Raw genomic sequence first — 27,118 nt, 5'->3', positions numbered from 1 at the left:
TGGGGGTGAATTTTTCAAGTCCCTCTAAATTACTCAGGAGCCCAAGTCCCACTTTCAAAAGTGACAAACACTTAGGCCCTGAAGTCATTTAGATTCCTTTGAAAATGTTGCCCCTGGGCTCACAAAGATCTTCTTTCTCAAGCAGCTAGACCACAGGAGAGACTATTTTGACTTTAGGCAAGGGTCAAGAGAGGTGAGGATCAGGAGTGACAGAAGCTTCCTAAAAGTGGGGGGGGCCACTGGCGCCCAAACCATGGCCCCACTCCCCCCATGCCACCCCTTCCCCGTGAGTCCCTACCGCCTGCTTGCTCCTCTCTGCCCCCTCCTCCTCCATCGTTCACCCTTATGGCCAGTAAAAAGTGATGGGTCCATGGCCCCATGACACTCCCTGTTCTGGCACCCTTGGTGAGGATGCCACCCACTGTCAATCTTAAAACCCCACCCCCACTGCCATCAGAGCTGACAATCTAGACCTAAAAGCCAGGTAGCTCCCATACCTGTTAACATGCCATTTCTTTGTTTGAAAACAGCGCACGGTCGCTACTGAACCAAACAAGAGTCACTTTGCTGGAAACCTTTCTTCCAGCAGGACTGGAAGTTGTGGGGACAGGATCAATTTTCCAGTTGTTTTATCAAATGCAGTCCAGAAGAGCCCACCTTATAAACAATTCATGGCCTTGAAACAGAGAGTCTTATTATCAGCACAAGTTGCAAGAAGCCTGGGCCTCCTTGTTCACCAACTGCCGAGTTTGCACAGCAGTGGAGAGAGCAGCTTAAAAGGGAATTTTTATAAGCAACAGCATGTCTGGCATTTACCTTTACTGAACCCCCTTCAACCTGTTTTTAGATAAGTGTTCCTGCCGAGCGCCTGTAGCTCTCCAGCATGATGTACAGTGAATTAAACAGAGATCGAATCCTGGAAAAGCTGCAAGGACACCGCCTCAGAGAAGAACCTGGTAAATAAACAAGAAGCAGAGTGGGAAGTGATTAAAATATAGAGAGGAAGTGGGAATATTTATAGCCCTCTGCCTTGAAGGAAGGCCTCCAACGCCTGGAGAGCAGAGAAGTTTTGCATATGAACTTTCTCATTCCCCGGATCAGCTTTTCAAGAAGGGCTTTTGTTTGTTTTAGATTTAATTCACTGGTTTATTGCCGGAATTCTAACGCTACAGGCAGCAAAGTGTCACTCAAGGTAAATATTTAAATTCGTAAACCTATGGTAAATTAAACACCGAGAGCTTCATGTGAAGCGGGGATAGTCATTGTAAAGTTAATTTTGAAACTTTAAATCCAGTGATGGCATTTGAACATAGAAAGCCCCACAGATGTTCCTGTCAGTGTGCTTGGGCAGAACTGGCACATCTGGCATGCAGATGTGGTCACCCCATCTCAAAAAAGACATATTGGAATTGGAAAAGGGTCAGAGAAGGGCAACAAAAATGATTAGAGGTATGGAACGGCTTCTGTATGAGGAGAGATTAAAAAGACTGACTTGTCAGTTTAGAAAAGAGAGACGATGGAGGGGACGGGGGAGGGCTGTGATAGAGGTCTATAGAATCTGGACTGGTGTGGAGAAAGTGAATAAGGAAATGTTACTTACTCCTTCACATAACACAAGAACCAGCACTCACCCAATGAAATTAATAAGCAGCAGGTTTAAAACAAACAAAAGGAAGTACTACTTCACATAATACACAGTCAACCTGTGGAACTCTTTGCTAGGGGATGTTTTGAAGGCTGTAGAGGAGCAGACTCACCCCTGCGGCGCCTCCTGCTGATTGTCTTTGGGAATGAGCTCTGCCAGCCTTGGAGTGCCCTCTGCAGACTGGTGATCCGCCTTGCCACTGGCCCTGTGTCCCTCCCAGGACCCCGGTGCCTTTTTCTCTAGCTGCTACCCTCTGGCAGGACCCCTCAGTCTTAGGATCTCCCCTCCCCAGGGATCCCCCAACCACTATCCCCACCTCGCCTCAGTATACGGCTACTGCCAGTCATCATCTAGCCCCCACACCCTGGGGCAGACTGCAGTATCAGCCTACTCATCACTGGCAAGGTTGGGTTTGGACCTGCTGCCTTGGCCTACCCCTGGGCTGCCCTCTGCAACCCCCAGCACCTGTTGGCCTTATGCTAGGCCGCAGCCTGGGGCTTTCCAGGCTGGAGCTCCCCAGTCCTGCTCCACTCAGATATCCTGTCTCCAGCTCCCTGCAGCCAGGCCCTTCTCCCTCTACAGGCAGAGAAAGACTGTTTGGGCTTCTGGCTCACAGCCTTTTTATACAGGCCAGCTGTGGCCTGATTGGGGCGTGGCCCAGCTGCAGTCACTTCCCAATCAGCCCAGCTTAGCAGCTTCCAGCCACAACCTTCCCCCCCCCCCCCCCCCCCCCCGGCTGTTTTAAGCCCTTCAGGACAGGAGCAGGGTAACCACCCCGCTACAAAGGCCAAAATTATAACAGAGTTCAAAAAAGAATTAGATAAGTTCCTGAGGGATAGGCCCATCAATGGCTAATAGCCAGGATGGACAGGGATTCAACCCAATGCTCTGAGTGTCCCTAGCCTCTGTTTGCCAGAAGCTGGAACTGGATGACAGTGCATGGATCACATGATGGCTGCCTGTTCTGTTCATTCCCTCTGAAGCAACTGGCATTGGCCACTGTCAGAAGACAGGACTCTGGGCTAGATGGACCTTTGGTCTGACCCACTATGGCCGTTCTTATGGCATCTGTAGTAATAGCTCTCTGAATGCACATGATGGAACACATTTTAAGAGTTTCAGATTCAGACACAAAAGTGCATGCACACCACATTTGCACGGGCAATCTCTGCAGCTGTGTACACACATGCACTAAATCATGTGCAGTCAGCTAGCTGGGAGCCTAATTAGAAGTTAACACACAAGTTTAGGCATAGGCAAGTCACTGGGCAGATGTGCACATGGATGTTTTGCAGGATTGAGAAGGTCTCTACCATTTAATAACCTGGCCCTCTATGTTCTGCGAAGACAGAGGATTTACCAGGCAAGGTTAGATTATTTTGTTTTTAGGGATTAAGAAATCTTGGGTAGCGTGGTGTCCATCTTTGCTTTTAAAAGATGATTGTTCATGCATCTTAGCATTTCAAACAGTGTGCCTATAATAAATTGAAGAAATGTATCCTTATTTATTGCTTTAAATACCTTTTATAAGAGCATTTTTAAATATAAGATAATGAAGCAGCAAACAGACCAACAAACCATCTGGCTATTTGCATACTGAATGTAAGAACAGTAAGGTCAGAGTTGCAAGAGGCAGAGGAAATAGTGGAAGAAAAAATGATTGACTTTGGTTATGGGATTATGGGATTTGGTTATGGTTATGGGACTGGGATGCAGAAGATCTGGATTCTAAGTCTGTCTCTGCCACTGGTATTACCTGTGTGACTTTAAGCAAGTCACTTAGGGTGCAATCCTTGAAGGAACTCGGGCACTGTAATGTTGTAGGTCAGAGCACCTAACTTTTAGGCACCTAGAAAATCACAGAAACAACAGTGAGACCCACAAGAGTTAGGTGCCTAGGTTTCCTACACAGTGCCTGGGGACAGATAGGTACCTTCAAATGTGATCCATGAAAGCCAGCATGCTTGGTGGAACCTGCCTCCTGGAGGCAGGTGGCCTAGGCACCTAAGGCATTTCTTGGAGAATAAGTTAGGTGCTGCCTCACTCCACACACAACAGCCAGGGGAGGTATTGCCGGCTGCCTTATAATTTTCATCCCAGTGGTTAGAGCACTTGCTCGGGATGTGGGAGACCCAGGCTCAGTCACCTCCCTCCCCAGAAAGGGAGAAAGGATTTGAACAGGATTTGAACACTTGTCAGGAGAGGTGCTGTCACCACTGAGCTATGGGATAGTCTGATGCAGGGGGCTATCAGTTTTTCCTGTCAAAGCTGTTTCACAGTGGCTAAATAAGGTCATTGGAGCAGGAGGACTGGACCCCTGGTCTCCCCTCTCTGAGGTGGGTGCCCCAACCACTAGGTGACAGAGTCAGTCATCGGGCTGGAAAGAGAATGAGAGAATGAGTCTGTGGCCCAGTAGAACCAAAGTATCTTTGCATAGCCCACCCTTCATCTCTAAGCCTCACTTCTCCATCTGGAAAATGAGGAGAATAATGTATCCCAAATACAATGGCACTCACTCTGGTTATGAAGTGTACTGTGGTGATGAATGCTATCGAAAAGCCAACAAGCTTTAGCACCACGCTCTTTAGACAAGTTCTATGTGTGCAGTAAACACACTAAGCAAAATAAGCCAGGGAAAAAACACAGCACATGCCCAACAAGAGCTGTGAAAGTCTCCTGCAATTGTCTCTCTCCCAAAATGGGGCTCTGATCTACCTGTCTTAATACATATAAAGGCGGATGTTTCAGGGGGGATTGTTAAAATGGCAAAACCTAGAGAATATTCAGCTACTTAAATTCATATCAGCCCAGCTGTTTTTAAAATGTTCCTTTGGAATATTGCTTTTTTCCTTGTTTGATGCATTTCTGAAGCCATCTAAAGGAGCAGTGAAATGTACAGAAATTTTCATTTAAAGTGATGAACAAGCATATCATGAGTCGGATTTCCCCCCTCAACACATACACAGCTGTTTCCATGTGTCTCCGTCCTACCTCCCAATAACCTTGCTATCCCATTCCAAGTGGTGTCTTGAAACCTCAGTTGCTAGCTTCATTATGTGCACAGATGAGGAAGAAAACCATAGTTCATTTATAACTGACTTATGACTGGAATTTGAACCTGTGTCCCAGAAGCAACTTACACTACCATCCAGCATCTGTCCATTTCTCAAAATTAATAGGCTAGCAATTAAAGGCATTACATAGACACGACAGGATTGATTCTCATCTCAGTCCTGAGTGAGACGGGGGTAAAACCAGTTGACACATTGGAATTACACCTGTAATTACACCTGTCTACACATATAATGGAATTACCCCTGTAGACTAGATGACCCTTACAGTCCCTTCTAGCCCTATGGTTCTATGATTCTGTGTAAAACTAGTGTGACAGATTAAAACACACTGAGCTTGAGTCTTGCAGACTCAAATGGTGCTTATTTTGTTTGTAGTTTTCAGAAAATGTGTATTAGAAATATTTTGCCTGCAGTAGTCTATTGAAAGATTGATAGTCCAAACTCCAGCCAATACAGAAATGTGCTCCAAATAACAATTTAAAGAAGGTTGTCCTTTAGCTGCAAGCAGTGTATCTGTTGCTTCAACGGTTGAAATATTGAAGAATAGCAGAGGTATTTCAAATATAAAGTGTGTTGGGATCATGTATTATATAGTAGAGTTTAGCAATATTTCATTTGCTGTGTAAGAAGCAACTGTCCTGAATAGCAGGATGGTGAATAGGTTACATCAGAGAATTTCATATGATCAGTGCAGCCTTCCATCACTTTCAGGAAATGCCTAAAAACGGCTTTGGAAGAATATGTCAGGCTCTTTCTAATGGCCCTTGTCCATCACAAACTTGGTACTGCTGCAGCCGAATGTAGTCAGACACTCGATTTCAGGCTGGCATAAGAGTCCATCTGGGATTTCACAAGACTGTCTAGGTGGAAAGTGTCAGCTAACAAATGGGCAAGTTCTCCAAATCAATATGTGATGTGTTGTGTATGTGCAAGTCATGGCACGTCATCAAGATTAGATTATACCCCAACCAACCTGAAAAGGAAGCAAGCCTTTGAGATTTCTCTGTCCACCTGATGTGGGTTTTAAATAGATTGCTGAATACTTTAGTTACAACCTTCTTTTTAAAAAGCACGACACTTCTAAACTATTGATGTAGAACCTGATTGATTTAGATCTACACCTTTTTATTTATCTGTCTAAGTCAGAATTCTTTGGCACTATAAAAGTGAATATCCCAAAGACATTTTTTTTTTCCGTATTCCTGCTCGGATCTTTATTCAGACTTTGCTAGGCCCACTTGGGGTGAGAGGTCTATTTCACAAAGACTTTTCGATACGTATTTCCTTTTATCCAAATGGTGCCTTAGTTCTTCCGAGATAATATTTCTCAGGAAAAAATTTACCTACATATAAAAATCTGGAAGCAACTTAAATGCATAAATATATAATTGTGTTTCATTAGCAAATTGTGCTCTGGACACCTAGAAATAGTTTTCAGCTAATAATGGGCTATTTTCCCAGGTGTTGAGAAGCTGCAATTCCCATTGACTTCACTAAGAGCAGTGAGTGCTTAGTATCTCTTAATAGGCCTGTGGGGAGCTCCTCTTTCCTTTACTGGCTTCTGGTCAGGCACCTGCCTTAGTTTCCCTACACTACTCAACCCACTGTCTCCTTCCACTGGTGGTCCTCCGGCTCTATAGCTCTTCCTCTTTTCACTCAGGGTGAGCCCTCACAGGTGCCCACTGTCTCTTCATCTGCCCTAGGCTATAATTCCTCATCCGACTCCCTCCTGGGCTCAGCAGTCCATTTGCCTTGTGGCACAGGAACAGGGACTTTCTCCTATCCTTGCTACAAGTCCCAGCCTAGACCCTAAGCAAGCACAAGTATCTACCCCCTTCAACACCTCTCCACCATCCTGTCCAAGCTTCTCAAAGTACCCCTCCTTAGGGTCTTTCTCCATCCTGTTCCTGCTTCCTCCCAGCTCCCTTCCACCAGCCCTCCTGCCTCCTACCAGGACAAGCCCCATACCTAGCTCGTATCTTCACTGCCCTCCCTCTCTCACTGAGCCACAGGTGCCTTCTCCAGACCTGCTAGTCACATGATTCCTCAGTCAATATGTCCTCAACAGCCCCTCCTGGAAGCTACATTTCCCATGTTCTCCGCTCTTAAAGGCCCAAATGCTCCAGTTATGCCTGAGCCCATTACATCAGCTCTTAACTGGCCCCGCACAGACTGATACAAGGTCATAAGTTTTTACAAGAGACTGGAAAATTCATTACACTAGTTTAGCATAGAAGTTTTAACAGGAAACTATGTCCATGCACTGTGAAAAAGCATGCATGCAGAGAGTAGCTAAAGCCTACCGGTATTTCAGATAAAACCTGATTTGTGGTGACAGCCAAGTGTCAAGGAAAAAAACTTTGACTCGATGAATGCATAAATTATAAATAACAGAGTTTGACAGTGTTTCAGTATTGGTTAAAGTAACACAAGATCTTATAGCAAACCAAGATTAGGATTACTTTTGCTAGTGAGATTCAAGAAAAAACCCAGGAGTCATTTTGAAGCATTAAGTGCATACCTGTGGTTAGTGTGTGTGGGTGGGTATGAGAGAGAGGCTTGATAGATCATCATTTCCTGGAAAGACCTGTTTGTAATAAATTGATATTTATGTAACTGTTTAAATTTCTACTCTTAAAATTACTTTTGGATGAACCGTCCCTTAACTCTTAAGCAGCACATTGACAAGGAGCTATAAGAAGGGTACATGGGTTTTTGTAGGTTCATGGGTCTATAAAATGTCCTCTTCCGAGAAGTAGAGAATTAGAATAAGTTCATGATAAAACTTTGATTTGTGATTTATTACTGCTGGACGACTTCTGCCAGAAGGAGCTTTGAGGAGCTGAAGTTTGGCCTGTCATTCAACGTTGATACCTTGGCTAAGTATTTTTCGCAATGGCTCTTTAAACTTAACAGTAAAGAAAGTGTCATCTTGTTTCCACCTAACCAACCGGTTAGTTCATTGGCAGCTGCAGGTCCTTCTGAACAATCAGCCAGTCATTTTTGCGCTGTACCCTATTTATTTGGAGATAAAACTTGTCCCTTCTCTGTCCTCTTGACAACACATCGTGAAGACACACACCAAAATCCAGTCAAGAGTGGCATTCCTCTGCAGGCTTGCTGGAAATTCATGGGGCTCTAGCGTTGCTACCCAATGCCCTAATGACTGCACCTGTCAAATACACTGCAGCAGCAGGGGGCTCCAGTCATCACTCTGGCAAGTTGGACTCAACAAACAACTCTGTCCTTCAATATCATCATTGGTGCGACCCGGACAGCTCCAACCTCCAACTTCCTAATCCTGGCTGGCCTTGCTCCACTGGTAATTAGACATACTGGCCACATTACAGCATGCAGCCAACTATCAAGACAGCTTCCTTCACAATTTCATCTCAAAGCCACATCAAAAATGCCAGTGAAAGTCAAGATACACCTTTTTCGAAATAGTTGTGTGTCTCAGACAATCCATCACGACCTTTCTAAGGAACGGCAGCAACAGGTGGTGCAGGATTATATTTTGGATCAATGGTGCATTTCTTGGCAGACAACTCAGATCTGTCCCGCCAGATCAGATCTCACATGCCCCTCAGAATGAACCAAAAGATCCTCCTTCATTACAAGATATATTGTGGTCACGGGCGGTTTAACATACATCTTTACCAGTGGGGCTTCTTTAACTCCCCATCCTGCTCTGTGGAGCTCAAGAAAAAACAGTGTGCCATCTGGTTATGGATTGCCCTCTTCATCATCTTGGTGATGGATGGACGCACTTGATGACTCCAGATGGTGCTGCTGTGATAGAGAGGCTCCACCACTTACCCAACATCTAATTCATTGTTTGTGCTGTTGAAAGCCATATGCCAGAAGAAGACTTTTGGATACATTTTAATATCCTATGTTAAAGTCATTCAATTAAAAACTTTGCAAGCACTGTTACATTCCCATCTCAGATTTACTTGCTGTCATTTCTTATCCTTGGCAAGGCTGATAGCACAGCCTATGATTAAGGTTGCCCAACGCTTCCCATTATAAGCCCCTGTTTTCAGTTGCTTTTAACTTTGCCAAATTTTAGTTATTTGGACTGAAATTTTCCCTGCTAGTTGTCTGCCTCAGGCTGAATTTTTTGGGGAAAACTTTAGCCAAAACAGTTAAACTCTTAAGGAGAAGGAAGCTAGGGGAAAATCCATTATTTTGCACGTTAAAAAATTCTGGCAACTTATTTTGAACAGCTCTGGTGCCACTGGGCTTTGGAGCAGGGACTTGAAATTTAGCAGGAGTGGTCTTTGTGTCAGAGAAGTGCCTTTTGCCATCCACAAGAAATGTTCAAATTTAGCCAAGTTATAAGCCTGGGCTCAGGAACCTTCGGCATGCGGCCCATCAGGGGAATCCGCTGGCAGGCCGTGAGACATTTTATTTGCATTGATCGTCCACAGACCATCCCCCCCTGCAGCTCCCAGTGCCCGCAGTTCGCCATTCCCGGCCAAAGGGAGCTGCAGGAAGCGGCAGCCAGCACGTCCCCGTGGCCTGCCGCTTCCCGCAGCTCCCATTGGCCGGGAACGGTGAACCGCAGCCACTGGGAGCTGGGGGGGCTGTGCCTGCGGACGGTCAACATAAACAAAATGTCTCACAGCCCACCAGCAGATTACCCTGATGGGCCGAGTGCCAAAGGTTGCCAACCCCTGCTATAAGCCTTTGAAAAATTGCAATTTGCACATGCTCAGTAGAGACTTTTTAGATTTTACCAGCTCAGTTCCCTGAAGATTCCAGCTTCACTGAGCATGCTCCTAGTGCTGACCAGACTCACACAGCGACTGACCATGCTCCATCCACTCACAGCTCTGACTGTGACCACACCATGCCGATAAATTAATTAATGTTTGTGAAGCACATAGATACTATAGAGGTGAGCACCATAGAAAAGCCCAGGAGAAATTAATAATTGCGTCTTCAGACCAGGGTTATACACTGAGGAGAAAACTAAATATGGAATAGCTGCTCATTAAGTGAGTTCCATCCATCCTGTGCACTGAATGATGCAGGGGCCCGTGTGTGGGGGGGGGGAAACAATATTTCATCATATAATTAAAGGCTGTCCCATAATGTATAGGAAGCGGGGGGAAGGGGGCAAATTAAGGTTGTACAAGGAACCTTAACTCTAACATTTCCTAACTTTTGAGGGCTTGACTTTGCAACCTTAATGTTCGTTTAATATTTTTTCTGTATGTAATATAACTTTCATTTCTAACTCTGATTTTAAAAAAACACTTATAAATGTCTGCATATTCTCACCGCTGTACATCAGCTTTAGCAACTCAAAATCCAATGAACTCATGAAAAATATGGTCTGGGTAGCTGGTTAATTAAAACTGCAGCGGGCTGTTGGCAACTGGAAGACAAGCTGCTACACTGAGGATATCAGTGGAGTAAGGAGGGAGAAATCCATAAGAGCTGATTGACATTTGAAGGCATATCTTAGTTATTTATAGAATCTACACTGAAATACAGGCCAGTACGCTGACGAAGAACTTCATTAATAAAGAGTGTCAGTCCTACATTATCTAAATTACACTTAGATCCATGTTAATTACAGTGGATTAACCAAACAGGAATCCCTTTCTAGAAAATAATGACTTTCATACACAATGTCGGAAGAGATGGGGCTGAATTCAAGACTGCTTGGACTCAAGCAGGAAATTACATTTTCTTCCAGTTGCTCAAGTCATTAAAAAAAAGGAAAAAAGCTACAGCATTAAGAAATGGTTATAATAAAAATAGATTAATGATCACTTGAAAAAATGCAGATTGATCCTTTTCGGTACAAGACCTTCTGTCGCCAGCAAAGACCAGTTACTAACCAACTATTCCGCCTGCATTTACAGGAGTTTTCCTCTTCAGCTCTGTTACTGAAGTATGGGAACTCCCAAAGCAGCCACAGACTTTCCTTCTGGCCATTGGGAGGCTGGCAGCAGCACTGCTGAAATATAAACGTTAGGATAGTTTTGGCTTATTTCCCAGTAGAATGAAATAAGAACCTTTGTCCTCTCCTAACCTCAGCATAAAAATTCAAAGCCACAAGTGCACCAAACTCAAAGCCTAGATACATAATCTCCCAGTTTGGGGATGTTTAGAATCTGGATATAAATTTGGCCTCCTGAGTCCATCTCTATTCAAAACAAACCTGTAATCTCTACGACTGAGAAATAGTTCTGGATAATCTGCACCCCTCCTCTCTCGTGACTGCAGAAGTCTCCAGGAAATCAAAACCTGAAGTGCAGAAAAAGCTGCGGGAGATGGAGGATACTTGGTAGAGAAATAAAGCAACAGAACAACATGCTCTTGCTGATACTAATAACACTTGAGGTTTTGTTTTCAGGAGTTAAAGTCCATTTATGGACCACGGAGAGCCAATAACTGTCCAATCCTGTCCACTGAAGGCACCACCCTCCTAACTGAGCACAGCATGATACTAGAAAGATGGAAAGAACATTTTGCGACTCTCCTCAATTGTGAGTCGAGCAGAAATGATCAAATACTAGACTCAATCGAGCAAAGACCAGATCAATTTGAACTCGAAGATCCACCAACTTTGGAGGAGTCTAAGAATGCATTTATGGAAATGGCAAACAAAAAGGCAGCTGGAGCTGATGAAAACCCAGCTGAAGTGCTGAAACACGGTGGTTCTGCACTTCACAAAGCTTTGCTAGACCTATTTACTTTCTGCTGGGAAAACGAGAAAGTAAATACGGAAGTGTTATATACACCTCATAACACAAGAACTAGGGGTCACCAAATGAAATTAATAGGCAGCAGGTTTAAAACAAACAAAAGGAAGTATTTCTTCACACAATGCACAGTCAACCTGTGGAACTCCTTGCCAGAGGATGTTGTGAAGGCCAAGACTATAAAAGAGTTCAAAAAAGAACTAGATATGTTTATGGAGGATAGGTCAATCAATGGCTATTAGCCAAGATGGACAGGGATGGTGTCCCTAGCCTCTGTTTGCCAGAAGCTGGGAATGGGCGACAGGGCATGGATCACTTGATGATTACCTGTTCTGTTTATTCCCTCTGGGGCATCTGGCATTGGCCATTGTTGGAAGACAGGATACTGGGCTAGATGGACCTTTGATCTGACCGAGTCTGGCTGTTCTTATGTTCTTAACCCAGGATTTCAAAAATGCCAAAATTGTAACTATCTACAAGTGCAAAGGGGACAGACATGACTGCGGCAATTGTCGTGGCATTTTGCTCCTCTCCATAGCTGGTAAGACCCTGGGTAAGCTGTTGCTGAAAAGACTTCAGGTTACTGCAGATGATTCATAGATTCTAGGACTGGAAGAGACCTCGAGAGGTCATCAAGTCCAGTCCCCTGCCCTTATGGCAGGACCAAATACTGTCTAGACCATCCCTGATAGACATTTATCTAACCTACTCTTAAATATCTCCAGAGATGGAGATTCCACAACCTCCCTAGGCAGTTTATTCCAGAGTTTAACCACCCTGACAGTTAGGAAGTTTTTCCTAATGTCCAACCTAAACCTCCCTTGCTTCAGTTTAAGCCCATTGCTTCTTGTTCTATCCTTAGAGGCTAAGGTGAACAAGTTTTCTCCCTCCTCCTTATGATACCCTTTTAGATACCTGAAAACTGCTCTCATGTCCCCTCTCAGTCTTCTCTTTTCCAAACTAAACAAACCCAATTCTTTCAGCCTTCCTTTATAGGTCATGTTCTCAAGACCTTTAATCATTCTTGTTGCTCTTCTCTGGACCCTCTCCAATTTCTCCACATCTTTCTTGAAATGCGGTGCCCAGAACTGGACACAATACTCCAGTTGAGGCCTAACCAGCGCAGAGTAGAGCGGAAGAATGACTTCTCGTGTCTTGCTCACAACACACCTGTTAATACATCCCAGAATCACGTTTGCTTTTTTTGCAACAGCATCACACTGTTGACTCATATTTAGCTTGTGGTCCACTATAACCCCTAGATCCCTTTCTGCCATACTCCTTCCTAGACAGTCTCTTCCCATTCTGTATGTGTGAAACTGATGTACTCCCTGAATCCAAGTGTGGTTTTCGTTCTTCATGCAGCACGGCCGACATGATATTTACCCTGCACCTGTTACAGGAGAAGGCTGCTGAACAACAAATGCCCCTATACATTGCCTTTGTCGACCTTAGTAAGGCATTCGACTTGGTCGGACGTTCTGCTCTCTGGTACCTTCTTGCAAAGTTTGGCTGCCCAGACAAACTAATCAACCTTATATGCTACTTCCATGACAACATGCAAGCCTGTGTATCGGGGTGCTGACTCACCTGATTCCTTTCCTAACGTCCACGGGGTTAAACAGGACTGTGTGCTTTCCCCTACATTATTTACTTTCTTCCTGGCTGGCGTGCTAGAAGTCACCGCACGTACTACCACATAGGTGTCACTCTAACAACGCAATTCAATGGCAGACCTCTAAACCTCCATCAATTCAGGCCAAAAGCAAATCCCAGCAAAGTGAAGTAAAGGATCTACTGTATGCTGACGACTCAGCTTTCGTCGCCCTTTCCAAGAATGAGCTGCAACATTTGCTGAATTCCTTTGCCCATGCTGTATTCCTTTTTGGCCTCTGCATTAATGTAAAGAAAACAGAAATCCTGTACCAACCATCGGCCAGAAACTCATCACCACCAGAAATAAAATGGAATGGCTGCCAATTAAACATCAAGTCTTTCTGCTAGCTTGGTAGCACAGTTTCTGAGCATTGACAAAGAACTTTCAGCACACTTAAAGTCAGCTGCTTCAGCTTTCAGTCATCTACAAAAAGACTATGGACAAGATGGGGGGGGTCAAAGTGTCCACAAAATGCCAAGTTTACAGAGCTGTTGTGCTCCCTCGTCTTCTATACTCGTTAGAGACCTGCCCCTTTAAAAACGTAACTGCCTGCAACAATGCCACCTATGCAGCATAATGGGAATCAAACGGTCTGATAAAATCACCAGCAATAAATTACTACGGCTGGCAGCCATGCTAAGCATGGAAGCCATGCTAGCGCGGAGGCAAATGGTGTAGGTCCGCCACATTATACATATGGGTAACAACTGACTGCCTAAGAGAATTCTGTACAGTGAACTTGAAAAGGCAGTAGGAATGTCGGCCATCCCAAACTCCTCTACAAGGATTGCATCAAGTGCTACATACAATCTGCCGGGCTGGACTTAATGACCTGGGAGGATATGGCCCATGAAAGACAAGGTTGGCACTCCACTACGATGAAAGCAGAACGAGCATCGGAATATTGTTGTGCCACCGTGGCCAACAGGAGGAGGGAACGTAGACACCGATTTGCCCTGGCATGTCTCCTGAACCCTACATGTGGAAACTGATTTCCAGTTGTACGCGTGACAGTCATTATTCTGCACATATTCTTCCTCCCCTTTCACACAGACTTTCATGTCTTAGGGTACGTCTACACTACCTGCCAGATCGGCGGGTAGCGATCGATCTATCGGGGATCGATTTATCGTGTGTAGTGTAGACGCAATAAATCGATCCCCGATCGCTCTCCCGTTAACTGCTGAACTCCAGCTTGACGAGAGGCGGAAGCAAAGTCGACGGGGGAGCGGCGGCTGTCGGTCCTGCGCCACGAGGACGCGAAGTAAGTGATTCTAAGTCGATCTAAGATACGTCGACTTCAGCTACGCTATTCTCGTAGCTGAAGTTGCGTATCTTAGTTCGATCCCCCCCACCCCCCACCCAGCGTAGACCAGGCCTTAGCAGAAGCACCAGCAACTTTACCAGACAGTCTGTTCCTGATGATTTCCAGCTTGATTTTTCAGGCTCGTGTCATGAGGTTCAGATAAACACCCCGGGTGAGATCCTGGCTTCATCAAATCAATGGCAACACTCCCACTCATGTCAGTGGAGTCAGGATGTCACCCCTGGACCTTTTGGGTGTTGTCTCCAATTTTTTGAGGCTGGCACATTGCTAGCAATATGCACAAACCACTTTTCCAACAATTGAAAATACTGCTTAAGAATAAGGTAATTCAGTGAGATGGCTATGTTTGATTTTCACTGGTCTCTGCCCTATGGAAGAATTCATAAATCAAAATAATGTAACTATAACTAAAGGCTAAGTTGTGACATAGTCTCATCGCCATATCAAAGCTAGAAGTCACTTGTTGACTCCTCCTTGTACGCCATAAGTGATGGCGATCCCATAGCGAGGGGTGTTTGAGAAAAGCAGATTGATCAGCGGGAGTTGAGTGATACTTTTATTTTGTTGTGAAGACCCAAGTAACTTTGCTCATTGATTCAGTGGCAAGTCCACCAGGTAGGTAATAGACACTGTGTGTTTGCTGATCCTTTCTGCATGTGCACTTCGCGACTAGCTTCCCAAATCCACAGCAACAAAGTGAGGTAAATGTAGGATAAAAGTAACTTTTTCCTCAGTGGATAGCCCTCAGCTAGCATGATGCCGAGCCCCATTGACCTGCCTTAATCACTATGAGAGAATTCTCAGTAAAGGCTAACCCTCCTCTCTACTTACATTTCACCAATTGCTTTAATTAGGAAACATAAGAGCTCTACCGTTTATTTACCCGATGCTCCTAGGTGCTCCGATTGCTACAAAACGGGCATTGATGTGCGAGCTATGTAGTTGTGAGTTCTTCAGAATGGGGCTCAAATGAAGATGCTTTGCTTTTTCTTTAAACAACGACACTTTCCTCACTGAGGACTTTTGATTCTCCAGATTGCAGGTTGTGTTGTTAGGTGCACCTGTGCAGAATGAGTGTGAACTCACTACCCTGCCAGAATGACAGACTCTGGAAATGACTGCAAAGCACAAAGCAGGAGAGAATCCAGATCTGCACATACTCAAAAAACTTTCTTTAGAGCTAAGAGGCCAAGCAGGAGAAAGAATTTTGCCTAGCCCCTTCTGGGTCTGCAGACATGTGGCACATATCGAACGTAGCGGCACCCACTTTACTGAGCATGGGTGTAAAGAAAATCATGTTAAGGAGAGGCATGGCCCAGCATGAGGGTTACCCTTCTGACACAGAGATTTTTTAAAACAAAGCTCCATAAACCTGTGGGAAGGGGTGGAGAAAAGTGTATGTCTTCCCTATCCCTCCCAAAATGTCTATGTTGCATGTAATGCTATTTGCTGCGTGGAAAATATGCTGGCCTGGCTTCATGGTGTCATGGGGGGGGGGGAAAGGTGTCAGCGTGCTCCATTATTTGCTGATGAACTTTAGTTCTCAATCCCAGTGCCACATGAAGTGCTAAAGGGTCAGAACATTTCAACCACACAATGAGGTTTTGTTCTCCCTCCCCTCCCCCTGATAAAATGTTAAATTTAAAAGGTCCCATTCCAGAAATAAACAAAGGAAGCCATTAACAATTATTGCCATCGCTGCTTTCTGAACTAGTTTGGTACGAGGGGGTGGGGAAGAGACGACACAGCAGTAATAAATCATTACTATCCTAAAGGCCAGTGCTAAATAACGAGACAATGAAGACAAGTGATGTAAGTCAGTCAGTGGCTCAGAATCAGAGGCAACAGTTTTGCAACTGAGTTACTATCAAAGCCGAGGAACCCGGTAAAAGATGCATTTTCCACCCTATCTTTTTATGGAGCTGCGGGACTCGATTGCTTTGATGTCGTGAACATATAGGCTGTGCAATGTTATTGAAGTCACAATGCAGCCAGTTTACAATAATTACGGTTTCAGATTTTTCTGATAATTAGCTGCATAACAAGAATTTTCTATACAACTTGAGGGTAAAAGTAAAAGCAAAAGCATGACCCGAGAGAGGAGCTGATAGAGAGTTGTTCGGCAGCCAATCGCATTCACCAGCTGAGCATCCGTTCATTTGCATATGTAGAGTATAAAGTATCCAGGGCTGGAACCATCAAGCACCATAAGTTTCCTGAACTGGAAGGCAAGGTTCCAGAATCTGAAGACTGACAATTCTTCTAAACACAGGCCTGGAACAACGCCAGCTCAGTAGTCCGTGCTCGGCAATTGGTATAGCTGCTCCAGTGCTGACTCCAAAGCACAGACAAGGGTATGCTGTGACGTGCCCCCACTGATCTAACAGACATTTACCCCTGCTTGGGGTATGTGGTAGTGCAGTTTGACACATGCAGATAATTCCTATTAACCCCATTTGATCTGCTTTGGGTGCTCAACTCCCTACAACACAAGCAAACGAGGCACAGAGCAGAAAGGATAAAGAAGTAGTTTGCTAGATCCTGGAATTCCCAAGGAGCTAGATGCAGAATCCAGAGCAAACAAATGTTTGCCTTTAATGGCAGATGAGCACACTTGTGAAATCGTGTCTTGATAACTGCATTTAATGCCCATCTTTCTTGATAATGATGGAAGCGAAAACAATAAAGTAAAACAGGGCCGGCTCCAGGCACCAGCCCACCAAGCTTGTGCTTGGGGCGGCACCTGGAGGGGGGCGGCGCGGCGCTCCGGCCGCCGGGGAGAGCGGGGCCACAGCCGGGCTCGCCGCCCTCCCCCCGGCGCTCTGGCCGCCCTCCCCCCCGCGCCCTCCCCCCGGCCACCGGGGGGAGAGCGGCGAGCCCCCTGCGCTCTGGCCGCCGGGGGGAGAGCCGAGCCCCAGTCGGGGCTCGCCGCCCTCTCGCCGCCCTGCGCTCTGGCCGCCGGGGGGAGAGCCGAGCCCCAGCCGGGGCTCGCCGCCCTCTCGCCGCCCTGCGCTCTGGCCGCCGGGGGGAGAGCCGAGCCCCAGCCGGGGCTCGCCGCCCTCTCGCCGCCCTGCGCTCTGGCCGCCGGGGGGAGAGCCGAGCCCCAGCCGGGGCTCGCTGCCCTCCTCCCAGGGCTCCGGCCGCCCTCCCCCCCGGCGCCCTCCCCCCGGGGCTCCGGCTGCCCTCCTCCCCCCCCCCCCCACAGGGGGGGGGGCAGCCGGAGGCTTTTTTGCCTGGGGCGGCAAAAAAGCCAGAGCCGGCCCTGAGTAAAACATGTAAATGACAAAATGCACTAAGAAAGGGGGGAAAGCACACAGCAATCACAAGAGGACACCAAATCTTCAGTGCGACTGACCAATTTCTCTGCATGTTTCTGATCCACAGACAATCAGCTATCAACACACTTTAGTAGAATGCCCATTACAACTCAAACTATTGCTTTGTGGTCTCTTTTCTCCCTAAGGCAAAATTATCGAGGTGAAAGTTAGATTACAGGTAAACTCTCTAGCATTTCCATCTAATGTAATCAAAAGTATGATTGGTTAATTTTTTTCCAAAGATTCTATAAACTGGTCAGGTACAGAACAATAGGTTGCCACAAGAAATTTCAAAAAGTTCTGCAAAAAAGTCATCAAAATCTCAACAAATTTCAACAAACTGTATTTAAAATACTGCGAGTTCCTTCTGAAAAACAAGTGATGCTGCCTCTTGATACACCTACATATTTATATGGATGCTACTACTGTAGAACCCACCATTTATTTGTAATAATCCTCTGATCTAGTGAGAACTCAAATACTGTTGCTCTAAATGCATGCTAGGATTTAGGGCATTGTCTCACACACTGTTTTCAAACCACAGCTTGCCTTGATGTTATTGGTGTTCAGTGAAAGCTAGAGGCATCGCTGAAAGAGCCTTCTCTGCAGATATTGGTACATTTGCATCCATATTAAAAACCAACCATCATCCACTTCCAAGAAGTGGTCTTGGAATTCATCCAATTGGATCATCCAATTCCAAGAAGAGAGGCTGAGGGAACTGGGATTATTTAGTCTGCAGAAGAGAAGAATGAGGGGGAATTTGATAGCTGCTTTCAACTACCTGAAAGAGGGTTCCAAAGAGGCTGGATCTAGACTGTTCTCAGTGGTAGCAGATGACAGAACAAGGAGTAATGGTCTCAAGTTGCAGTGGGGGAGGTTTACGTTGGATATTAGGAAAAACTTTTTCACTAGGAGGGTGGTGAAGCACTGGAATGGGTTACCTAGGGAGGTGGTGGAATCTCCATCCTTAGAGGTTTTTAAGGTCAGGCTTGACAAAGCCCTGGCTGGGATGATTTAGTTGGGGTTGGTCCTGCTTTGAGCAGGGGGTAGGACTAGATGACCTCCTGAGGTCCCTTCCAACCCTGATATTCTATGATTCTAAGTGCAAAAACACAATGGATGAATCTACATCAGGACTATCTCCCATTTGAAACCCAGCCTTTAGAACAGATCTAGACTATGGAATTAGAGTGTCTTGCTACACTCTTTTTTTTAAAGGCCAACTGTAATAGTCCGGTGAGGGGGTTTGCGCCCTCTTAAGGGCCGTCGGGCGCCAGGCCGCCTCACTACACGGCCGAATCAGACCTCGGTGCGGGAGGTCTCGGGGTTCCTCCCCTTAGGCAGGGGCTAAACAAAAGGCTCCCTGCCGCTGCAAGGAGCTCCAGCCCTCAGTCGGGGCTGGGCAGTATACCAGTCCTAAGCTCCGGTTCAGGCAGCCGGAGCTGAGCACTTGCCCAAGTCAAATAAGCCCGTATGCTAGCTCAGGGCGGGGTAATACCCCAGGGTTCAAGGGGCTCCGGTCCTGGTAGCGGGAGCGGAGCACTCACAAAGTCAGGAAGCCCCAGGCCCTTAGTCGGGGCAACGCACAATAGTCCAGGGGGGGGGGCTCAGGTCCTTACAGCAGGAGCTGAGCACCCCAAAGTCAGTAAGCTCAGTCCCTTAGCCAGGGAGTGAGCAGACAAGTAACGGCAACCCCGGCCCTGGGTCAGGGCGGGCCGCAAACAATCCGTCTCTCTGGGGCCCAGGCCCTTAACCAGGGACTGGGTCAATTGGTGGCAGCCCAGGCCCTAGGTCAGGGCGGGGCAGTAAGCAATCAGCCTAGGCTCAGGCCCTCAGGTGGGGCTGAGCAACAAAGTCAGTAGTTTAAGCCCAGGCCCTCAATCAGGGCGGGGCGGCAAACAGCAGTTCTAGGCTCAGGCCCTCAGGTAGGGGCTGAGCAAGCACACAGTAACAAAGTCAGTGGTTTAAGCCCCGGCCTTCAATCGGGGCGGGGCGGCAAACAGCAGTTTTTCAGGGCTCACGCCCTCAGGTAGGGGGGAGGAGAGACTGCCACCCGGCGTGGGGGTGGCAGGGGGGAACACAGGCCCACCCACTCCACTGTGTTCCAGCCCGGGGCCCTATCCGCAGCAGTCCGTCTGCCACGGGGTCAGTGGGGATCCTGCCCGCAACACACTGACATAGGCTCGGGGTCTGCTATCCCCGGGCTACTTCCCATCTCCTCCTCCATGGGTACCTGCTCCTCGCTGGGCTCGGCAGCGGGGTCCCACACCATGGGCTCCTCGGGTTGTTGGGGGCTGTCTAGGTCGGGCCGCTCCTCCGGTCTCGGGTCCGGCTCAGGTTCGGGTGGCCCCTCGGGGTACCGTGCTCGGGGCAGGCTCGGCCAGTCCACCTCGGGGTCCCGCGCTCGGGGCAGGCTGGGCCAGTCCACCTCGGGGTACCTGCCGAGTGGGAGGTTTGAGCGGCGCTGGGTGTTTGGGTGCCTGGTTCTGGGGAGGCTCGGTCCGTCGGCGTCCAAGTACCGGGCTCGGGGTAGGCTCCGTCTCGCAGGAGCCCGAGCAGGAGCGTCTGTCCTCTCCGGCCGCTCGGCTCCAACTGAGTGTTGGGGCCGGGCTTTTATACTTCCTGTCCCGCCCCTTGACTTCCGGGGGGCGGGAACAGGTGGTGGGGGCTCCGCCCACTTGAGTGGCGGTTCTAGTTCCTCCCTCTCTGGGGTTGGCTCCGCCCACTGGGGTGGCTGTTCTGGCTCCTCTCCCTCTGGGGCCGTCGGGAGCCAGGCCGCTTCACTACACCAACCAATGGATATTATGATTTATGTTAACTTGCTGCATTTATTTTTGCTCTCGGTATTCAATGTTTTTGCTCTCTGCCATTCGGTACTTGGATACTATTGTGCTGAATCCAGGATAGATTAGATTAGAGTCCAAATACAAGCTAGAGAGTCTAAAAGGAGAGACTAGTGTGTGTCTGCCAAACAACAACACTGTCAAGTAGTGGAGGGGAGGGGAGAAAATATTACTACAAACTGCCACCTTTCACCAAGTGTAATAGGCAGATCACATGCGCCCATTCTCATCAGAGCCTGTAATGGAAAAGAAAATGCCACAAAATTAATCATTTCTCCTGACAAAAAGTGTGATAGGAAAGGGGGGAATATTACAGCTTTAAATCACACTCATTGCCTGCTTAGCACTGTAATCTGGCAGGCTTCGTTAAATGGCATTCCTGCTGGGCTTTCGTTGCTGTCTCAATGGCTGGGCTGCCAGAGCTCTTCGCTTCCCTGCTAAGTAGCATTGCTGTTGATATTCAAGTCCACCCACTTCAAGGCAGAGCTAACCCGTTCTGCCACTCGAAGAGGCACAGGCTCTCGAATTGCCGTGAGGCTAAGGGGATATGTCTCTATAGCAATCCCGCGCTGGGACTGCTGCTCACGTGGACAGCCCTGGACTAGCTTTCATTTCAGTAGCACAGGTCCCAGAGCAGGAAACCGGTGGCAGCTCCTACTTCAGAGCAGCTTGTACAATCCATGGCTTCGCTGCTCCGGGACTCAAGCTAGAGAGATTGAAGCTACACTGGGTATGTCTACTGGAGCTGCAGGTACACCCGCGGAGTGCAGTGCAGCGATTTCTCAGAAAGGTGCTTCCTAGTTCACAGACTTGTATCTTCAGTGGTTTTTATAGGTGGGCGTATTTTGTGGCTGGTTGGCTGTTTTCTTGTCATTACCGACCCTTTCCATTGTATTTGCTCTATAATATTAATTAAGTACTGGATGGAGTGGAGGAAGCAGGGGATCCACATTTCCAGATGTTACAAAGGACCCAATCCGGCTGTCCTTAGAATCATAGAATCTCAGGGTTGGAAGGGACCTCAGGAGGTCATCTAATCCAACCCCCTGCTCAAAGCAGGACCAACCCCAACTAAATCATCCCAGCCAGGGCTTTTTCAAGCCTGACCTTAAAAACCTCTAAGGAAGGAGATTCCACCACCTCCCTAGGTAACGCATTCCAGTGCTTCATCACCCTCCTAGTGAAATAGTGTTTCCTAATATCCAATGTAAACCTCCCCCACTGCAACTTGAGACCATTACTCCTTGTTCTATCATCTGCCACCACTGAGAACAATTTAGATCCATCCTCTTTGGAACCCCCTTTCAGGTAGTTGAAAGCAGCTATAAAATCCCCCCCTCATTCTTCTCTTCTGCAGACTAAATACAGTAATCCCAGTCCCTTCAGCCTCTCCTCATAAGTCATGTGCTCCAGCCCCCTAATCATTTTTGTTGCCCTCCGCTGGACTCGTTCCAATTTTTCCACATCCTTCTTGTAGTGTGGGGCCCAAAACTGGACACAGTACTCCAGATGAGGCCTCGCCAATGCCAAATAGAGGAGAATGATCAAGTCCCTCGATCTGCTGGCAATGCTCCTACTAATGCAGCACAATATGGTGTTAGCCTTCTTGGCAACAAGGGCACACTGTCGACTCATATCCAGCTTCTCGTCCACCATAACCCCTAGGTCCTTTTCTGCAGAACTGCCGCTTAGCCAGTCGGTCCCCAGCCTGTAGAAGTGCATGGGATTCTTCTGTCCTAAGTGCAGGACTCTGCACTTGTCCTTGTTGAACCTCATCAGGTTTCTTTTGGCCCAATCCTCCAATTTGTCTAGGTCCCTCTGTATCCTATCCCTACCCTCCAGTGTATCTACCACTCCTCCCAGTTTAATGTCATCTGCAAACTTGCTGAGGGTGCAATCCACGCCATCCTCCAGATCATTAATGAAGATATTGAACAAAACCCGCCCCAGGACCGATCCTTGGGGCACTCCACTTGATATCAGCTGCCAACTAGACATGGAGCCATTGATCACTACCCATTGAGCCCGACGATCTAGCCAGCTTTCTATCCACTTTATAGTCCATTCATCCAGCCCATACTTCTTTTACTTGCCAGCAAAAATACTGTGGGAGACCATATCAAAAGCTTTTCTAAAGTCAAGAAATAACACGTCCGCTACTTTGCCCTCATCCACAGAGCCAGTTATCTCCTCATAGAAGGCAATTAGGTTAGTCAGGCACGACCTCCCCTTGGTGAATCCATGCTTACTGTTCCTGATCACTTTCCTCTCCTCGAAGTGCTTCAATATTGATTCCTTGAGGACCTGCTTCATGATTTTTCCAGGGACTGAGGTGAGGCTGACTGGCCTGTAGTTCCCCGGATCCTCCTTCTTCCCTTTTTTAAAGATGGGCACTACATTCGCCTTTTTCCAGTCATCTGGGACCTCCACCGATCACCATGAGTTTTCAAAGATAACTCATTGCGGACAACAATTTCACTGCAAACAACCATTTCCTTTAGCTTCAATGCTACTCGTGGAGACTGCACAACCTTACCACAGGCAGAGATGTCTGTGTCTCTATGGCCCAGCAGGCTGTGAGTGTTCTTCCCTGATGTAGCTCTTCCTACACCATCCATGTGCTGTGTCACTTCCAGATTCGATTAGTGCAATGGGATCTGCTACCCCTGCAGTCCACCTGGACAACTCAACACAGCAGCGTACCTGTGAAGTAGCATCGCCTCCAAAGAGCAAGCCCCCTTGGTGCTCTGGGATCAGCCCTGACTGGCCGAGTGAAGTGTAAAGGGGTTGGCTAAGACCAATAAAATTCTAACATTATTATTTCCATTGCCAGATTTCCATTGTGCAAACATAGCAAAGATGGTCCCTGCCCCACACAGAGCTTATGATCAAAGTACGAGACAAGAGACATAGCTGGATAAATGTGACAGACAAGGAAACAAAGGGGACAATTATGACGTAGTATCTGCCTATCTAAGAGACCACTTCACTGTCTATGGCATAGTGTCATAGTGGCAACCAGCTAGGGCTCTTAGTTTGAAAGGGTGCGAGAATTCCCTCTAACACCTTTGTTCCAAATTACCCTGAATCTGTTTACTTTGGTGTCTTGCGACACAGCCCATGTGTTTGCCCACGCCTTTGGAGAAGAACATCATCCAGGATATGTGTGTAGTAGGTGACATGGTATTTCTGTTCCTTTCTTTGGTAGGCTATTTTTTGTTACGTGGGCTGAGATGGATTGCAGGATTCATAATTTATTGCAGATTATGTTTATTGTTACGTTCAATTACTGTCCCATCTCAGACACCACAGTTTGGCACTGCCTGGCAAGCGTTTGAAATGGCAGCCACTCTTTCCGTCTCCTTGCAAAATGCTGAAAGTCACTGGCGTAGAATAAAAATATTCATAAGAATATTTATCTTCCAGCAGCATTTATGGCTTAGTCGGAAGAATTTAAGTGGCTAAAAGCCGTTCTGAGCTACATTAATTAGGGGAAATTAGATTGTTTTTCACTCTTAGGTTTGTTGAAATATATTTATGAAAATATTTTGACAGCTGCTGGCAAATGAAAAAAATAGAACATGGAAAAATATTGAGACTCTCCCAGGAACATTGTTTTGGTCCCTTAACAAATCATCTTCTAATATCCTCTCTGGAGGCTCCATTCAGGAGTGAAAATATTGTAGAATGTTTAAATGTTTAATTTTGGGAACAGTGTTATATTAATGTGCAGAGCAAACCTGGTTTATCCTCAACTAACAGATCCATAGATAACAGCAATAGAGAGGAAAATGAGAGGAAGGGGACAGGGAGATGAAGGAGCAGAAGTTTCATAGCTAGACATTTGCTGGGCCCAGGCCTTGCATTCCACAGAGTGATGTTGTTTGCTGTGATGCTCAGGGATTAGGCACCGCTACTGAAAGGCTGCCGTAAATTATAAATCAGCATATGTGCAAGGGAAAAAGACAACCCATTAGTAAACCTTTCAAATATAGATAGCCTCTCAGGAGATTAGTTTGTACATTATTCACAGAAATAACTTTGACGGCATAAAGATTTGTAGAGCATTTCAATTGCCCTGAGATAATTAAGAATTTGTTCAGTGAACAAAACTGGAAACCTAAAAGTCACAGTAGCTGAACAAATTATTCCAAAATCTGCATCATTTATTTGATGGCAGTCCAGTTTTGGAGAAAATTAACATAAGATGCAACTGCAGTAGCTTACGCTGAGTTGAGAACTAGAATAAGAATTAAAGCTGTTTTACAAGCCTGCTGGAGTCTCTTTCCATAGGAAGCCACAGTCCTTGCTAGTTATAATTTATGCTGTAAACCACTCTTGAATAAAACTAAATGCAATTTTTGGCCCATATCTTCCAAAGCTGCCCATATTTGATTCACTATAATTACAGCATAGACATTGAATGCTTCAGTAGATAAGGCAGTTGTACCTGGTGCATATGCAGCCTGCGATTTTCATTTCCAAATTTCTCTGTGACAGACTAGTTTAACTTCACTGAAATCCACTTGGTTAAAATGTGGCTTTGAATAATGAACTGACTCTCTTTTAAAGCAGACCTACCAATAGCATGACGTGAATAATGGTTTTCATTGACATCTAGCTCCACTATATTAACATATCTAAGGTTTATTATTCCTGGGCCAGAAAGGGAAATAGTCTGGCTGGATCACTGAAAGATAAACCTACTTTCATCCCTGTATTTAATGAGGGCACATCAAACACAAGTAGCTTATTCCATCATACAAAGGATTGGTTATAGGAAAGAAGACATTTTGCAAAACAGAATTTAAAGGAGAAAAAGATACGACTGCAGTGGTGAATAAATGGGATCAGGGGACGAGAGAGCTCAGTGTGGGACAGAAAGGATAACTAGTTTAGATTTATCAAAGGGGTAGCCATGTTAGTCTGGATCTGTAAAAGCAGCAAAGAGTCCTGTGGCACCTTATAGACTACAGACGTATAGGAGCATGAGCTTTCGTGGGTGAATACCCACTTCTTCGGATGCATGTCTACACCCACGAAAGCTTATGCTCCTATACGTCTGTTAGTCTATAAGGTGCCACAGGACTCTTCGCTGCTTTTAGTTTAGATTTATTTTTTTAATGTCCTTAATACACATCTCTCAATCTCCTGCCTGCTTCAGTCTAGAACAGCGGTTCTCAAACTTCATTGCACCGTGACCTCCTTCTGACAACAAAAATTACTATAAGACCCCAGGAGGGGGGACCGAAGACCGAGCCCACCTGAGCCCTGCCACCATGGGCAGGGGGGCCAAAGCTGAAGCCCCGGGGCTTTAGCCCTGGACGGTAGGGCTTGGGCTTCAGACTTGCTGGGGCCCAGGGCCAACACCAGCTTTGGCGACCCCATTAAAATGGGGTGGTGACCCACTTTGGGGTCCTACCCACAGGTTGAGAACCCCTGGTCTAGAAGCTCTGACACTTACTCAGAAGGAATGGAGCTTTAGACCATGCATTTGTAGGAGAGTCTCTGGGACAGATGACCAGCTACTGACCACATAGCAGTGTTCTAAGGGCCTGTTTTTAATGGTATTTCAGCTCCCAAAGATGCATATAGGTGCCTAGTGCGATTTTTAAAAGCCTCTAGACACCTATCATCAGCTTTAGGTGCCCAACTACCTTTAAAAATCTGTCCCTTAGGGTATGTCTACACTGCCGCGGTAGTTCGGCGGCTGGGGATCGAAGTTCCGGGTTTGATTTATCGTGTCTGGTGTGGACGCGATAAATCGAAGCAGGAAGTGCTCGCCGTCGACTGCGGTACTCCAGCTAGACGAGAGGAGTACCGCGGAGTCGACGGGGGAGCCTGCCTGCCGCGTGTGGACCGCGTCTGAACCGCGGTAAGTTCGAAGTAAGGTATGTCGAATTCAGCTACGTTATTCACGTAGCTGAATTTGCGTACCTTACTTCGACTTGGGGGGTAAGTGTAGACCAAGCCTTAGTGACCCTCTCAAAATGCTTACTTCTTTCGGCTTTCTTCTATCACAGGGGTCGGCAACCTTTCAGAAGTGGTGTGCCGAGTCTTCATTTATTCACTTTAATTTAAGGGTTCGCGTGCTGGTAATACATTTTAACATTTTTTAGAAGGTCTCTCTCTATGAGTCTATATATAATATAACTAAACTACTGTTGTATGTAAAGTAAACAAGGTTTTCAAATTGTTTAAGAAGCTTCATTTAAAATTAAATTAAAATGCTGATCTTAAGCCCACTGCCAGCCTGGGGTTCCATTCACCCAGGCCGGCAGCGGGCTGAGCAGGGCCTGCGGCCAGAACCCCAGCTGGCAAGGGGCCGGCAGCCAGAACCCCAGGTTGGCAGCGGGCTGAGCGGGGCCGAGGGCCGGGACCACAGACCGGCGGTGGGCTGAGCGGGGCCGGCACCCCAGACTAGCAGCAGGCCGAGCGGCTCAGCCCGCTGCCAGTCTGGGGTTTCGTCCGCTGGCTCCTGCCAGCCAAGGTCCCAGCTGCCGGCCCCGCTCAACCCGCTGCCGGTCTGG

This window comes from Emys orbicularis, chromosome 4 (assembly GCF_028017835.1).
Source record: "Emys orbicularis isolate rEmyOrb1 chromosome 4, rEmyOrb1.hap1, whole genome shotgun sequence".
NCBI classification, from domain to species: domain Eukaryota; kingdom Metazoa; phylum Chordata; order Testudines; family Emydidae; genus Emys; species Emys orbicularis.
The sequence above is the reverse complement of the archived record's forward strand: the minus strand, read 5'-3'. Positions refer to the sequence as shown.